Here is a 16,712-nt window from a genome sequence, read left to right as displayed (position 1 = left end):
ATAAATAAATATATATATAAATAAATACCTAATAAGATTAAAGGCATATACGTAATATACACATAGTATATAAAACAAAACATACACGTAATATATCAAAATATATACATAGTATTAAAAGGAGGAATATACATATATATACCTATGTATAAAAAAATATAGACAAAATATATTATTAACATACATATGCGTTAATAAGAATAATAATATTAAAACTATTAATAATACTTTATAACATATATATATATAATAAAATGATAATAATGAACTATTAATAAAAATACAACAATAATAAAATATGATATTATAAATAATATATTAGAATAATGAGGAAAAGTAAAAAAAGGGATGAAATTGAATTAACAGTGGAATTTTGAGGTGAATTTCAAATAAATAGAGGAGAAAGGGGATTAATTTGAACACGCGAGCAACCAGGAGGGACCAAAGGAGTAAATATCCCGATCTACTAAAACGCAGTATTCAAAAAGGTACCAAATTGAAAACAAGTAAATTTTAGGGCCAAATTAAAATTAAATAAGACTCAATTGTGAAGCCTTGGAAGCGGAAGGATGAGGCGCAAATAACCCTCAAAAAACACACGGACCACAGGCATAGGCGGGTTCGTCCTCGGTCATTGCAAAGCGCGTCGTTCTGCGTTTTAAACTGGGCACCAAAACGGTGCCGTTTTGGTAGGCTATAAAAGCCTGAAAAACTTCTAAAAATTTCATTTTAGCTGCTGAGGAGAGAAAAAAAAAGGAGAGAGAGGGGAGAGGGGCGATTCCCGGCCAGGGGGCCGATCACCGGCCGGTCGCCTGAACGCCATGTGCCACCGTCGCACATGCTCTTCTTCTGTCCGAGATTTGGCGATCATGTCGTCGACATAGACTTCAATTTCTTTATGCATCATATCATGAAATAGGGTTACCATGGCTCTCTGATATGTTGCTCCCGCATTTTTCAATCCGAACGGCATTACTTTATAGCAAAAGGTTCCCCACATGGTCACAAATGTGGTTTTATTCATGTCTTCAGGATGCATCTTGATCTGATTGTACCCCGAGAAACCATCCATGAAGGAGAAGAGTGAGTAACCTGCCGTGTTGTCCACTAAGGTGTCGATATGAGGCAACGGGAAATTATCTTTCGGGCTGGCCTTATTTAAGTCTCTGTAGTCTACACACATCCGTACCTTTCCATCTTTTTTAGGGACGGGGACGATGTTGGCTACCCATTTCGAGTACTTAACTACTTGTAAGAAACCAGCATCAAATTGTTTCTTGACTTCTTCTTTTATCTTCAATAGAACATCGGGCCGCATCCTTCGAAGCTTTTGCTGAACTGGCTTGCATTCTTCTTTGATGGGGAGCCTGTGTACCACAATGTCAGTACTTAGCCCAGGCATATCCTGATATGACCATGCGAAGACATCCTTGAACTCTTGGAGTAACTCAATAAGGTCTCGCTTTGTCTTTGTGGTGATGCAAGCTCCGATCTTTACTTCTCTCCTTTCTAGTTCATCTCCCAAGTTCATGACTTCTACGGTCTCTTTATGGGGTAGAATCTGTTTCTCCTCGTGTTCTACCATCCTTAACAAATCAGGGGATAAGTTACAGTCTCCGTCATCCTCAAAGTCTTGAGATCCCTCTAGACACATATCTCGCTCAAAAGGAGATTCTGAATTAGTAGCAACGTCACTCGCATCATTGATATCTGGAGACCTGTTGTAGGTGTGAAGGAAGATGCAAAGAGCAAGAGAATCTAAGAACAATGATATGTGTGGTATGATCTTGAATGAAAGAATAAAAGAATATTTGCACGGAATAAGTCAAAAGGATGCATTTCATTGAAATAACGATTTCGAACATAAGCCTATTTCATAAAAGGACACTTGTTACTCCTAGGCCTAGAGCAATAAGTATGTTTTAAACATTACTCTAAGTTAGTTCTAAAGACTACAGGAATCTCTTCTACAGTCCAATTATTCAGAACACTTCCCGGCTCATAGGGGCGAATGCTTGACAAATTCTCTACCCCCGTCCCTTCTTCATATGTGGCGTTGATGTCCAAACTCTCCATCATTCCCTCCAAGATTTCCTTTCCCGACGTCTTCCACTCGGAGTGAATGACCCCTCCAGACACAAAAGTCTTCGATATATGGGGGAAGATCATTAGTTCCCATTCGATTTCTCCCCCGCTCAAGCGCGCTCTCCTTCTTTCTTGCTTCTTCTCAAGTTCCTTCTTTCTTTGTTTCATGTCCGACTTAAACCCTAACCCAAAACGGTCTTGTTTGTCCTTCATCATTGGTACATTAATCCTTCCCTGGAGGTATCTCCCGAGTCCTCTTCCGGGTAGAGCCCCCTTTCCAACAGTTAACCGTAGTCACATTCTTGTAGTGTCAGATAACCTGGGCATTGGAATCTTATTTCCTTCGATGATGAACGTCGCGTTCACAAACTCCAAAGATCGAAAAGAGCACTCGATCGCTTCATTATTTGCCTTCAGATATGGGGCATCACTAGTTATTGCCGCGATGATGTCCTTTTCAGCATTGATTGTTACTAACCGACCTTCGGTCACTAATTTCAACTTTTGATGCAGCAATGAAGGGACTGCCCCCGCTGAGTGTATCCATGGTCTCCCCAATAGGCAATTATACGAAGGCGTAATGTCCATAACCAAGAAATCTACCTCGTATGTGTTCGACCCGATTAAGAGGGGTACTTTAATTTTCCCCATTACCCTCCTTTCCGTGCCATCAAATGCTCTCACTACACTTTGGCATGTCTTCATATGGGAACTATCCACTGGCAACCTACTCGGCGTAGATAGGGTAGGACATTCAAGCTGAACCATTGTCAATCAATACCCCTGGTAACGTGTACCCTTTACAGCGAGTCGTGATGTGTAAAGCTTTAGTTGATCCTCGGCCCCCTGGCGGTACCTCATCGTCATTGAAGAATATGAAGTTGTCGGCACTTATATTGTTGACTAAGCGGTCTAGTTTGTTTACAGAGATATCATTAGCAACATAAGTTTCATTCAGCACCTTCATCAATGCACTGCGATGAGTTTCAGAACTTAAAAGTAAGGCCAGTACCGATATACGCGCTGACTGTTTGTGCAACAGTTCTACGACACTATATTCGCTGTGCTTTAGGAATTTTAAGAATTCCTTGGCTTCTTTTTCAGTCACTGATTCATTAACAGTTGGTTCATGCCTCGCCGGCTTCTCTTTCTTTTGCTCAATTGCTAATGATTTTTCTTTAACCTGCTCGACTTTTGTATTTGGGGTATAACGCCTTCCACTGCGCGTATAAAAACCTTCGTCTTGAACTTTCTCTGATGCATTAATCGGGGTCTCCTCTCCCGGGAATGACACATTGTAGTTATAGTTCCACGGTACCCTTTTGCTATCTTTATAAGGAAAAGCAACGGGCTTTTGGATCACGACCTTTGGCACAACTCGTGCCCCGGCTTCATTCATTCTCAGACGTGATATGATAACCACTGGGTGGTTGACTTTGTAAACATCCTTCGTCGACCCCTCTTCGGAGGCACACACATCTGCTTCTTCCAGGTTCCCGATATATTCGAAGAATTCCAACTCCTTATTATCCATCAATCCTTGTACTAAAGCCCTGAATTGGCTGTATTTCTGAATCTCATGATCCTTTTGATCGTGAAACTCACAATAATTCTTCGTTTCTCGAGGCCTGACCCCCGAATTCTGTGCCATCAAACCTCTTTCCACCATTTTCTCCCATACTTCTTTCAACGGGGTATTCACTTCTGCAACATTCATCTTAATTTCTTTCCTCGAACTCTGGATTATCGCATTTATTCCCTTATCCCCATGGTTAGGTAATGGATTCTCTGCACTGGATGTATCATCAAATTTCACAACCCCCATGTTGATGAGTCTCTCAACCAATTTCTTGAAAGTGGTACAGTTTTCTATCGAGTGTCCTGTGGCTCCTGCTTGGTATTCGCATTGGGCATTTGCGTCATACCATTTGGGGTATGGAGGTTGCATTGGCTTTAGATAGAAGGGAGACATGACATGTGCATCAAATAAACTCTGGTATAACTCCCTGTACGTCATTGGAATGGGCGTAAATTGAAGTTTCTCCCTATTTTGTTTTGTGTTGGGCTCTTGTCGGGGTGGGCCCTGCTGTCTAGTAGTTGTCGACCTTGGTTGGCTTACGGTGATCGACTTCGAATATGAGCTCACATTATTCACCTCGTGCTCTTTCTTTCTCGGCGCTGACCTCTTAGCGTTTTCCCTAGCCTCTATTTTCCCACATCTTATGGCATTTTCTATCATTTCTCCAGACATTACTATGTCCAAAAAACTCTTGGTTGCACTACCCAGCATGTGGTTAATAAAAGGTGCCTTCAGGGTATTGATGAAGAGCATAATGGTTTCCTTTTCCACCGAGAGGTTGGACCTGTGGCCACTTCTCTCCATCATTGGCGTCTCGCCTAAAGCTCTCATTATGCTTCTTCTCCATATTCGTAAAGTGATTCTATCGGGGCTATGTACGCCACATGACCGTCTTCGCTTCATGCGGGCTTGTGCTAAATCTTTCCATGAACTGATCTGGCGCGACTCATTGGTTGTACCATCTAGAAGCGGCCCCAACCGCATTTCTTGGAAGCAGTGAATTAATTGCTGGTCATTGTTGACATGGCCTACCATTCGTCTGCAGAACATAGTGATGTGAGCTTCGGGACAGCTATTCCCGTTGTGTTTCTCAAATTCCGGAGTTTTGAACTTGGGAGGGAGTACCAGGTCTGGAACCAAACTTAATTCCTTAGCGTCGATTCCACCACGATAGTCGGTGCTTTCCATTTCTTTAAATTTTTCTTCCAACCATCTACACCTTTCTTCAAGCTCTCTCGGGAGTTCTACCATTGTCTTTTCTGCTTCTATTACTTCATCGAGATTGAGGACCACAGGGTTGGTTGGATTGTCCCCCGGATTAGAGCCCGAGCCGGCCTGATAATTCATTGGTGCCGAAGTACAGGCCTGAAATGGTTGGGGCCTAATTGTGACCGATGGCCTTCTTGGGTACATATTAGGTTGTGTCTGAACGTCTGCTGGGGCAAAACCCGGAGGGTAGGTAGGATCTTCATTATCTTCTTTCGCATTGATCAAATGGCTTTTCCCTTTTTCTAATCCGCCAACCAATAGACGAGTTAATTGGTCCATCATGCTTTTCTGGGACTCCAACATGTGGTCCCTCATATCTTGCTGGATTTTCGCAAGCTGTTCTGGCTTACGTGCTTGTAATTGATCCTGCATCTCTTTTTGCATTTGTTCCAATCTCTCTAACCTTTGGTCCATTGCCCTTGTTTTTCCCCTTGTACCGTAACGATGTTCCAGGGTAACTGCCATGATTTTTAGGGTTTCTTGTGAGTTTTAGTGCGTATGATGCAATGCTGATGCATGAATGCGATGAATGCGATGAATGCAAAAAAGCGTTGATTCCAATTCGATTTCATTAGAGTAACATTTCTAGAAAACAAGTTTCTTTAAATAAAATAGATTACATATAAGGCTTGGCCCTGATGCTTAAGGCCTTGACCTACCTAAGAAGCCAAGCTAGCTTTTGTTCTCGGTCCGATTCTGACTCAGATTTTAAACTCAAAGACATTGGCTTGTATTGCTAATATTTGCAAGTGATCACCACTTCTCGACTTGAGTCAAAGCTTAGCTCATGACGTAGTCCCCGCTTCGACTTGGTCTTGAGATTGATGAAGTTGCTCCTTCCATCGCTCGTTATTTACCTCGAGGAGTTCTATCCAAGTTCACGATTTTGCGTATTGCTTTGAGTTCTTCTATATTCTCTTTTAATTCTTCGATTCTATTCTGACTAGCTTGCAACTCGATTGCAGAGTTACGCGAGCGATACTAATACAATGACTTTTCTAACTCTGATACCCGGATCTTTAACCCTTCTTTCTCATTCTGGCTTTCTACCAAACTTCTTTTCAGAGCACCTTCTCGAGCTTGAGCACCGCGAAATTTTTCCTCCCACTGGTTGGCTTTGCTTTGTTCTTCTTTAACTTCATGTCGCCATTGTTCGGATGTTTTTCCTAACCCAGCGGTTCTCATTGATCTGCGCAGCTTCGTATAGTCCGTTTTCAAACTGTCTAAGTCCTCTTCAGCCTTGTTTTTCCCTTTTCCGAGTTTTTCAGCTTTTAGTTTCTGGACATCGACATCTAACCCTAACTGCATCTTTTCTTCTTCCAACTGCTCGATCTTTTTTCTAGCTCCAGACTCTTTCTCTCAAAATCTTGCCTGATGATTTCTAGCTCAGATGGGATTACTTTCAAGTGCTCTTCCATCGACTGAGGATTCCCTTGATCTGATGTAGGGATGTTGTTGTTAATCCTCTGATTCCACCATCGGTCGTACTCAGGAGTAGTCATGGGATTGGCAGCAAACTTCTTCATTCTACGAGTCTGGTTCTAGGCATTTGATATCTCGCGAACTTTCTTTTTGTAATTATTCCCTGTGAACACGAACTCGCACTGGGCTAACCCGTATGTTAGTGGTGTAAACTGTCTGGATCTGTATTGTCACAATGCGGGAAGAGGAGCATACCCGACGGCCCCCCATCCTCCTAACAAGGGAACCCAATCGAAGTCTCCGCATCGGTATAATATTTCATCAGGAACCATCCACGGGGCTCTCCATTCAACATCTTCTTCTTGCAAATTTTGGAGCACCGTCATCCAATTTTCTTCTGTCACATCATCTCGCCTCGGTGTAGCCACTAACTCTTTCAGTGGAGAGTAATTTTCAGAGAAGATGCGATACGAGACCTTTTCCACTTTCCAAAATGGTCATGGAACCAGGATAGCAAGAGTCATGCACATCCAATAAATCTCCTTTGCCCGCTCTTCTACAAACATTTAATGATCTGAAAGTTTCACCAAGATTGCGAATGCAGTGTGGTTCCTTTACCAAGCTCGTCGAAAAGGTCAACAACGACCTCGTCTACATGCCCCAAAGCCTTGGGGAAGATGACCATCCATAAATGCTCAAGGCGAAGACATCTACCCTTTTCTTCACGTCGGGGTGCGCTAAGACTAGATCCCTCAGGTTCCTCCAAGGAATGCATTTACAATCTCCTTTTGTTTGATCCGGGTTGTCACCCACTGTTTGCTCATCCCTGTGATGTTCATCAGCTTTTTCGAAAATGCTAGGGCGTTAGCGGTCCGCATAAATTCACAACCTTTGAATCTTTGGGCAATGGAGCAAGGTCGTGTATTCTTCTATAGTAGTTACCAAATCTACTTTCCCGAAAGTGAAGCAACCGTAGCGTAATTCCAATATTGGGCAAGGGCTCAAAACAGGTGTTCATCTACCTTGACATCGAGCAGATAAGGTAAATCACTGTAATGACAATAGAATAGCTGTTTGACCTCATCATCCCACTGATCCCAAATTTCTTTCATCTCTTGGAGATTATTCTAAGTTACGCTGATCCGAGTAAAATTCCACAACTCTGACACGTATCCCTCGGTAAGACTGTCACCTTTCTCTTGTTGTGTTGTCTCAGCCCATATCCGGATAGCCGCGTTATCTTCTACTTTATCAAAAAACCTCTTTTCCATGATAAGCTATCTATTTAGGAACCGAATGCGAATCAACACCTTTTACAATGAAAATGCCATACAAATACAATCAAAGTAAAACAAAGCAAGTCAGTAATTTATACGCAGTTCAAAGCAAACAGAGAATAATAAATATAGCACTTGCTCAGGTGACCACTAGGGTTTCGGAGTGGCTCTACTTAGGGTGGGTTCTTAAGGCTCGCTACATGGGGTTTAGTTCTAGAGTAAGGGTACCTGAACCAGCAGATTCCTCGATCTTCACCAATTATAGGCTCATACAGACCGAGTTCAGTTCAGGGGAATACATTTCCCTATGGCTGCACGGAGATGAAAATCTCACGAAGACATAGGTATGGATGTATCCTGAAAGCGATCCACTATCCTGCACAGAGGTGAAAACCTCACGAAGGAGTAGTTTCTCACTCCCACATAAAGGGGTGTGACCACAGCGGTCATGCAATGCAATATGAAAAACTATTTAAAGACTCGAACCAACGCAGCAGGTATTGTACCACAAAAATAGCTGATGAAATGCAATGAAAGGATCGTATTTCAAAACCAAATTTTCAATTTTCGATAAAAAGACAAGTGTTAATCAATTTTTGGCTTGACTCTCTCATTCGTATCCCCAGCGGAGTCGCCAAGCTGTCGTAACCATTTTTTTGAAAAAAAAGGGAATCGACTTGGATTTTGAAAATGAACACAAAAAACGAGAGTCGCCACCGATCCTTTTTGACTAGGTGTGATCGGGTCACCTCGTTAAAGTGGTTGTTTTTAATAAATAACTTGATTTATTTAAACAACAATTTTGGTCTACGCAAATCAAGAAAACGGGTTCGGGAGTCGGTTACGCACGAGGAAGGATTAGCACCCTCGATACGCCCAAAACTGGTACCTAGTTGATTAATTAGTGTCTTAGTGTCGAAGATTGAAAACTTGAAAGATTTTAAGATACGATCCTTTTTTGTATAGTAAACATTGAAATGTCAAAGATATTCTCGTCTGAAGGCAACGACATGTTATATCCAGTGAGTTAGGATACGGCATCTCGCACTTTTGAGAATGAGCTTGCCTTGTATTTAAAATAAATATATTTTGACCTCTTTTAAAAGGATATTCAGTTAGTTAGGGTGAACGAGGAAGATCGAGACCCAGTAAGTTAGGGCACGTTTCCTCGAATTTTCAAACACCGAACATTGCCTTTACTTGTAAAAGATCTTGTTTCGAAGTTTCAAAGTGTCATACCCGTAAGTTAGGGCACCACGCTTAGTATCTCGAAAATAAGCATTTTTAAGACTTGTATCATAATTTAAAAGAATATTCCGTTATTTAGGTTAAATGAGAAAAGTCGAAACCCAGTAAGTTAGGGCACGATTATCTCGAATTACCTAATAACGGATTTTGCTTTTATGAAAGAATTGTTTTAATATGTTGAGCAAAAAGTAACGCGATTTATTGTAAAACGTAGAAGCATAATATGGTATTAACACGTATAAGAACATAATAATAGGTGCGACTATGTCAAGATAATAATATGAGCAAGTATAAAAGACGAAATAATATTGAAGCTTAGAAATATGTGAATGTAAACACGTGCGTGAGGAAGATGAAGTAATTGAATGCATAAGCAAATAAATAGATAAATGTAACAAAAATGGCAAAATAAAATGAAAATGATAACGATAGAGTATATACATATATGTATTAAGGTACATACATAATAATAGAAGTAATAAGAAATATATGAGAAAAGTATATATATACATAATGATAATACAATATTCAAAAATGCATATGCATAGCGTATATATAAAAACGTATACATAATATAATAAAATATATAGTATATATACATGTTAGTAATGATAATAATGATGAAAGTGATAATGCAATAGTGATGACAACGAAAGATATAATAACGATAGTAACAATACAAAGATAATGATAATACTAAAAGCATTACATAAACATATATTGAAAATAGATATACATATAACTAATAATACGAGCGATATATGCATACTATATATAAAGGCATATACGATATATATATATTAGAAATGGTAATGATGGAAAAAACAATTATTAATAATATTATATAAATATATATATATATATAAATAAATACCTAATAAGATTAAAGGCATATACGTAATATACACATAGTATACAAAACAAAACATACACGTAATATATCAAAATATATACATAGTATTAAAAAGGAGGAATATACATATATATACCGGTATAAAAAATATAGACAAAATATATTATTAACATACATATGCGTTAATAAGAATAATAATATTAAAACTATTAATAATACTTTATAACATATATATATATATATATATATATATATATATATATAAAAAATGATAATAATGAACTATTAATAAAAATACAACAATAATAAAATATGATATTATAAATAATATATTAGAATAATGAGGAAAAGTAAAAAGGGATTAAATTGAATTAACAGTGGAATTTTGAGGCTAATTTCAAATAAATAGATGAGAAAGGGGATTAATTTGAACACGTGAGCAACGGGAGGGACCAAAGGAGTAAATATCCCGATCTACTAAAAGCAGCCTTGATTCAAAAGGTACCAAATTGAAAACGAAGTAAATTTTAGGGCCAAATTAAAATTAAATAAGACTCAATTGTGAAGCTCATGAAAAGCGGAAGGATCGAGGCGCAAATAACCCTCGGTCAAAAACACGCGGACCCTAGGCATAGGCGGGTCGGTCCTCGGTCATTGCAAACAGGCGTGCTTCGGTTTTAACTGGCACCAAAATCGGTGCCGTTTTGGTAGGCTATAAAAGCCTGAAAAACTTCTAAAAATTTCATTTTAGTTGCTGAGGAGAGAAAAAAAAGGAGAGAGAGGGGAGAGGCGATTCGGCCGGGGCTTGGCCACCGGCTCGGTCGCTCGAACGACGTCGCCATCCGTCGCCGCCACAATGTCTGGTGGTGGAGTTTCGAAAAAGGTAAAATTTTCTCCTTTTTTTGTGTTTTCTACATGTTTGTATTTAGTATATATGTTGTTTTAAAATAGGGTGAAAAGTGTATATACGAATGGATTCAAAAGAAAGAAAAAAAAAATGAAGAGAAATAAGGATAAACCTTCGGCTTAGTCTCCGATCGATCTGTTTTTGCTGTTATTCTTGAGTTTTTTGCTTTGTTTTTTTTTTGTCTAATATTTCTTATTATTTCATCAAAGTGTCTAGATCTCTTTACAGTTTTTGGATCTGGCTTTTAAATAGCCATTACATTTCTTTCTTTTTGCTTTCTGTCCACTCCTATTAATGCTTGCAGGTGCAACTTGGGCGGTGAGGCGGTGGACGTGACAGACGGTGGCAGACCTGGCACGGGGAGGCAGCAGCTAGGTTTTTTTGTCCTTGTGTTTCTGATTTGTTAATTTAGGCTAGGGTTAAGGTTATTTGGGCCCGGGAGTTATTTGGGCTTTTGTTTGGGTATTGGGCTTGAGGGTTAGGAAATAGGTTTGGGGCTAGGGGGTCAAACGGGCTTGTACATATGTGTTTTGGTTAAATGGAATTAAGGTAAAATATAAATCATCACAAGAAGGTAAGTTGATCATATGAATATGTGATACTATTTCATACATGTTAATGATGTTTGCCTGATTTAAATGACTTGAATTTGTTGGCAAATGTATGCAAATGTTGTTGTACATTGAAGGTTAAATTTGAGTAAGAAATAAGGCTAGGAAATGGCCTTATTTTGTCCACATGGGTAGACACACGGGCGTGTGCCTTTACCGTGTATGACATGCGGCCTGACACATGGGCATGTGGTTTAGCCGTGTATCCCCTGCATCTTAAAATTTAGAAATAGAATACTCAGAATTGGGCACACGGGCAGAGACACAGGTGTGTATGATACATGGCCTAGAACACGGGCTTGTATCTTGGCCGTATGAAACCTACACCTAATTTGTGAAAATTAAATTGACCACAAAGCCTAGCACACGGTTGTGCGGTAGACGGTGTGACACAAGTCAGAGAGTTACACAGGAAAGGACACGGGCTGGGACACCTGTGTGCCTCACAGCGAATGCCCACATGGCCTGAGACATGGGCATGTCACTTGGCCGTGTGAGCTACATGGCCTATCCACACGGGTGTGTGACCCCTGTATATAAGAAAAATTTGGGATTTTGTGAAAAAAATTCTGACTTCCTGATTTAGTCCCAACTTGATTCTAATATTTAAATTGGATTTTGAGGTTCCATTTAATGGACAATATGATTAGTTTCAATTATGAACAATAAATGACATGAATTACATGAAAATTGTTCTGTAAACTTTAGTAATACTCTGTAACCCTATTCCTGTGATGGATACGGGTTAGGGGTGTTATATTTATTGGCATCAGAGCTACTGTTTAGCTGATTCTCGGACTAACGTAGCAAGATGAGTTTAGTTATACATGCCATTATATAATTTGTGATAGTGTGATATCTCTTGACCATTTTTAAATATGTTTTCATATAGTAATGTCATCCATCCAAGTTAGAGCTGAATACGAGAAAGTTGAGAGCACTACTCAAGCTTCCATTCAACGAGCTGTATCTAGTAATAGTAGAAGTCTTGTATCTAAGGGCCGAGGTGAGGAGGCAAAAGAAGCCTTCTTTCAAATGAAGAACGAGTAGTTCACTGAATATTTCAGAACAAATCTTGCTGTACAACAACCTCTCCCACCTGCTCCTCAACTGGTTCCAGAGATGCTACAATGTGCTGAACATGTTAGAATCGGTAAGCCTCTAGTGGATAAAATCCATAAGTATAGGGCAGAGGAATTTAGGGCTACTATTGATGATAATCCAGAGACGATTGAGTTTTGGTTGGAAAAGACCATCAAAGTTTTAGATGAATTATCATGTACACCAGCTGAGTGTTTAAAATGTGCAATATCTTTACTGAAAGACACAATTTATCATTGGTGGAATACCATAACTTCTGTGGTACTAAGAGAACATGTTACTTGGGAATTCTTCCAGACTGAATTTAGAAAGAAGTATATTAGTCAAAGATTTCTGGATCAGAAAAAGAAAGAATTTTTAAAGCTTAAACAGGGAAACATGACTGTATCTGAATACGAGCGGGAGTTTGTTCGGTTAAGCAAGTATGCCAAAGAATGGGTCTCGACTGAGGCTGATATGTGTAAACATTTTGAAGAGGGCCTAAATGAAGATATCAAGCTTTTGATTGGAATTCTTGAACATAGAGAATTTGTGGTTTTGGCTGATCGAGTACACAAAGCCGAGGAATTAAGTAAAGAAAAGAAGCAAGCAGAGAGAAAAGCTTGGATCTCTGGTAAAAGATTTATAGGAAAATCACAATCATCTGCTTCAAAGAAATAAAAGAAGTACCATGATCATTCTACTACCTTTACGGGATATTCTAGGAAAGAGCGAGGCTCTCAACCTTCTAACCCGAGATCTTCGTCTCCATCTGTAACAAGTGTGGGAAGTGTCAATAAGCCCAAACCGAGGTGTAAACACTATAATAAATTTTATTTTGGGGAGTGTTGTTTGAGAAGTGGAGCCTGTTGCCGATGTGGTTCTCTTGATCATTTCCTCAAAGATTGCCCTGAAAGGATTGAAAAAGATACTGATCAAACTTCGAAGCTGAGTAATCCTGCTTTGAGAGGCAGACCACCTCGTCATCCTGGAAATGTTAGTGGTAGCCGAGGTATTACAAGGGATTCAGTAATTAAATCTGAAGCACGAGAACTGACAAGGACATATGCTATTCGTGCTAGAGAAGATGCTACTGCACCAGATGTCATTACCGGTACATTTTCTCTTCTTGATACTGATATTATTACTTTGATTTATCCTGGTTCCATACATTCATACATATGCACAAATTTAGTGTCCGTTAAAAATTTACCGTTGAATTTACTGAATTTGTGGTTAAAGTTTCAAACCCCCTAGGCCAGTATGTTATCGTGGATAAAATTTGTAAAACCTGTCCATTGATGGTAAAAGGTTATTGCTTTTCAGCTGATCTAATGTTGTTTCCCTTTGATGAATTTGATATGATTTTGGGAATAGATTGGCTAATTCAGCATGATGCAGTGGTAAATTGTAAAAAAAAAAATATCTTGTGTTGAAATGTCAAAATGGTGAGTTACTCCATGTTGAATCTGATAAACTAGATGGGTTATCTAATGTGATTTCAGCACGGAAATATATCAAAAAAGGGTGTGATGCTTATCTTGCATATGTTTTGGATACTAAATTATCTGAGTTGGAAGATTCAGTCAGTGCCGGTTGTTTGTGAATTTCCTGATGTATTTTCGGAAGAATTACCTGGTTTACCACCAGTTAGAGAAGTGGAGTTCTCTATAGACCTTGTTCTGGGGACAACATTGATATCCATAGCACCCTACAGAATGGCTCCTACCGAATTAAAAGAATTGAAAGCACAGTTGTAAGAATTGATGAAAATGCTATTGAAGTTAGAATGACAATTATGAATGATGAAAATGAAGCCATAGTGGCGACTTTGAACATAAGAATTGAGGAGCTTAAGAGAGAGCTTGTTGTGTGCAAATTTGTTATGGGTAAAGGGGTGTTGAGTGCAACACTAAACCAAAGATTAATGTCCCCAAACTAGAGAAGTTTAAAGGAGCAAGGTCTACGAGGGAAGTAGACAATTTCTTATAGGAGATGGAGTAATAATTCCATGTGGGCATCTGTCACGCCCCAAACTTGACTAGGATGGTTCCAACCCAAATTTCGAACATCATATGAGCCACTGAGGTGACTCTCCATTTAAAACTTTATGAGCCACACCAACCAACCGTACACACCACACATTTGCAGAATATTTCATAGGAAATTAAACCTAAGTGCATACTTTTCTAAATTAATCATTTCATTCACACAATTAGAAGGTATAAGGCATGCCTTAATACTCGACAGTCTCCCTTAGTTGTAAAAATTTGTTAGTTCATTTAATTATCATCAGATTAATCAAGTAATAAAACCATCTAAACAAGCAATCAAGCAGCCAATTATAATGTTCAAAAGTCAAAAAAAAAAAATAGTCCGTAATGTCAGTTTACAACTCGTTGAAAATTTTATTTAAAAAGTCTAAGTCTAATTTTAACACTAAACCCTTGGAACAACCTACATTGCCTTCACTTTTGAGTTTAAAATCTCAACACACATACTCTAAAAAAATGCCTTACGATGGATCACCAATTTGCCACCCTCCCCGTTAGCCTGCAAACTATTTATCTACAAGGTAAAGTAAGGAGTGTGAGCTTGGAGAAGCTCAGTGAGTACACATGCATACAACACAAATATACACACTAGACATGTTAGGATTTAAACATAGTTTAACAATTCACATATAACACAAATTACATACTCAACATAGTGATACATTGGCAATTCGTGAATATGAAACATAGTCAAATTATATACTCATTGGATGAACGGATATTTAAAACACACCATATGATTCATAAAGTCGTACGCTATCTCTATACAAGTGTAGCACGTATGCTTACACTCTCCAAACACACTACGCTATATACGGTGAATAGAGATATGCTTAACAACACACTACGCTATATACGGTGAATAGAGATATGCTCAACATTCCCTTATCTCTCCAACGCTATCTTAGGGCCACAATGCCCAACACATAATAAAATGGTGAGTACTCACAAAACTATGACATGCTAATGATATCCAACGGTTTCAAGTGTTCACATTGCAAACATATCTAAGTAACCACATTTTATTACACAATATAATTAGCTCGCACTTAGCATTTCACAATAATATAAATTTTCACTAATCAAAACTCGCAATATCATAAAACTCATAATTCACTTAAGGATTTCACGCATGCATAAATATGCGCCATCAATAGAATTTACATGTTATAAAAGTCCGCATTATATTATTTATTTTTATGTCCATTCACAAGTACCACATAATCATATACGAATATATACATTACACATTTATACATATTTATTTTGTAACATTTATCACGTCAAATTTTAGCATATATTAAAATACCATAAATATATATAGAACTAGACCCATAAGTATATATATTAAGATCCACGCATATAATATAATATATGTATAACAACCCATACATATATATTTATCAACCCCACTCATATATATATATTATATAAACAACACCTACCTTTTAGCACTTCAGCCTACATTAAATATTATATATATATTATATATATATATGTGTAACCTACCTTTTAGCACTTCAGTCTATCTTCAATATTTAGCTTACCTACACATGCAACAATTAATGGTTCCATCACCTTTATCACGTCAAAATTTACAGTTTACAGCTTGTATATTTATATTATAACAATGTGCACGTGAGTTTTATTTATTCATCTGGCACCCGTAATTTTACACAGCTTGCATGCCCAGCTATTCAAACAAAATTTTAAGTGTTTGAACTAAGAAAAGCCAAAGTTTGCATACCACAAGGGGTGTGCTTCATGGAAAAACACAATATACAAAATGCACTCACCTGTAGCTCACCACGGCTCGTCGAATTAGACAACTTTTCACTTACCTTTATCCCAGTTTGTTGAGGCTCCACTAACATTTTCAACTTCAGACAAAAATATACATATTACTAAGAATTCAAAAACAATCTACCTTATCTCTTTGTGTTCATACAACGGCTCTCCACTCACACATACTTATTCGACTTATTTCGTACAATCTATTCTGCTTAATTTCTTCTTTTTAACTTAATTAAATCCTTAATTTCTACCTCCTAACCCCTTAATTAAAATGTAATTACAGATCTAGATCTCTAACTTTGCTTAATTTCTTTAATTAATATTTTTTTTGTAAAAACATTGTTCATTCATTCTCAAAAGAAAACCATTTAATTCATGCAATTACTTAAAGATTTTGATAAATTGAATTTGTAAACCTCTTAATCTCGTCAAAATATATTAAAAATAATTTTAAAACATCTCTTAGCTCTTTATTATGAGATTCACCATTTTTATACAAAAGATAGCTTTAAAAACCATGGATATTTAATATT

This window comes from Gossypium arboreum, chromosome 6 (genome assembly GCF_025698485.1).
Source record: "Gossypium arboreum isolate Shixiya-1 chromosome 6, ASM2569848v2, whole genome shotgun sequence".
Classification (NCBI taxonomy): Eukaryota; Viridiplantae; Streptophyta; class Magnoliopsida; order Malvales; family Malvaceae; genus Gossypium; species Gossypium arboreum.
The sequence above is the reverse complement of the archived record's forward strand: the minus strand, read 5'-3'. Positions refer to the sequence as shown.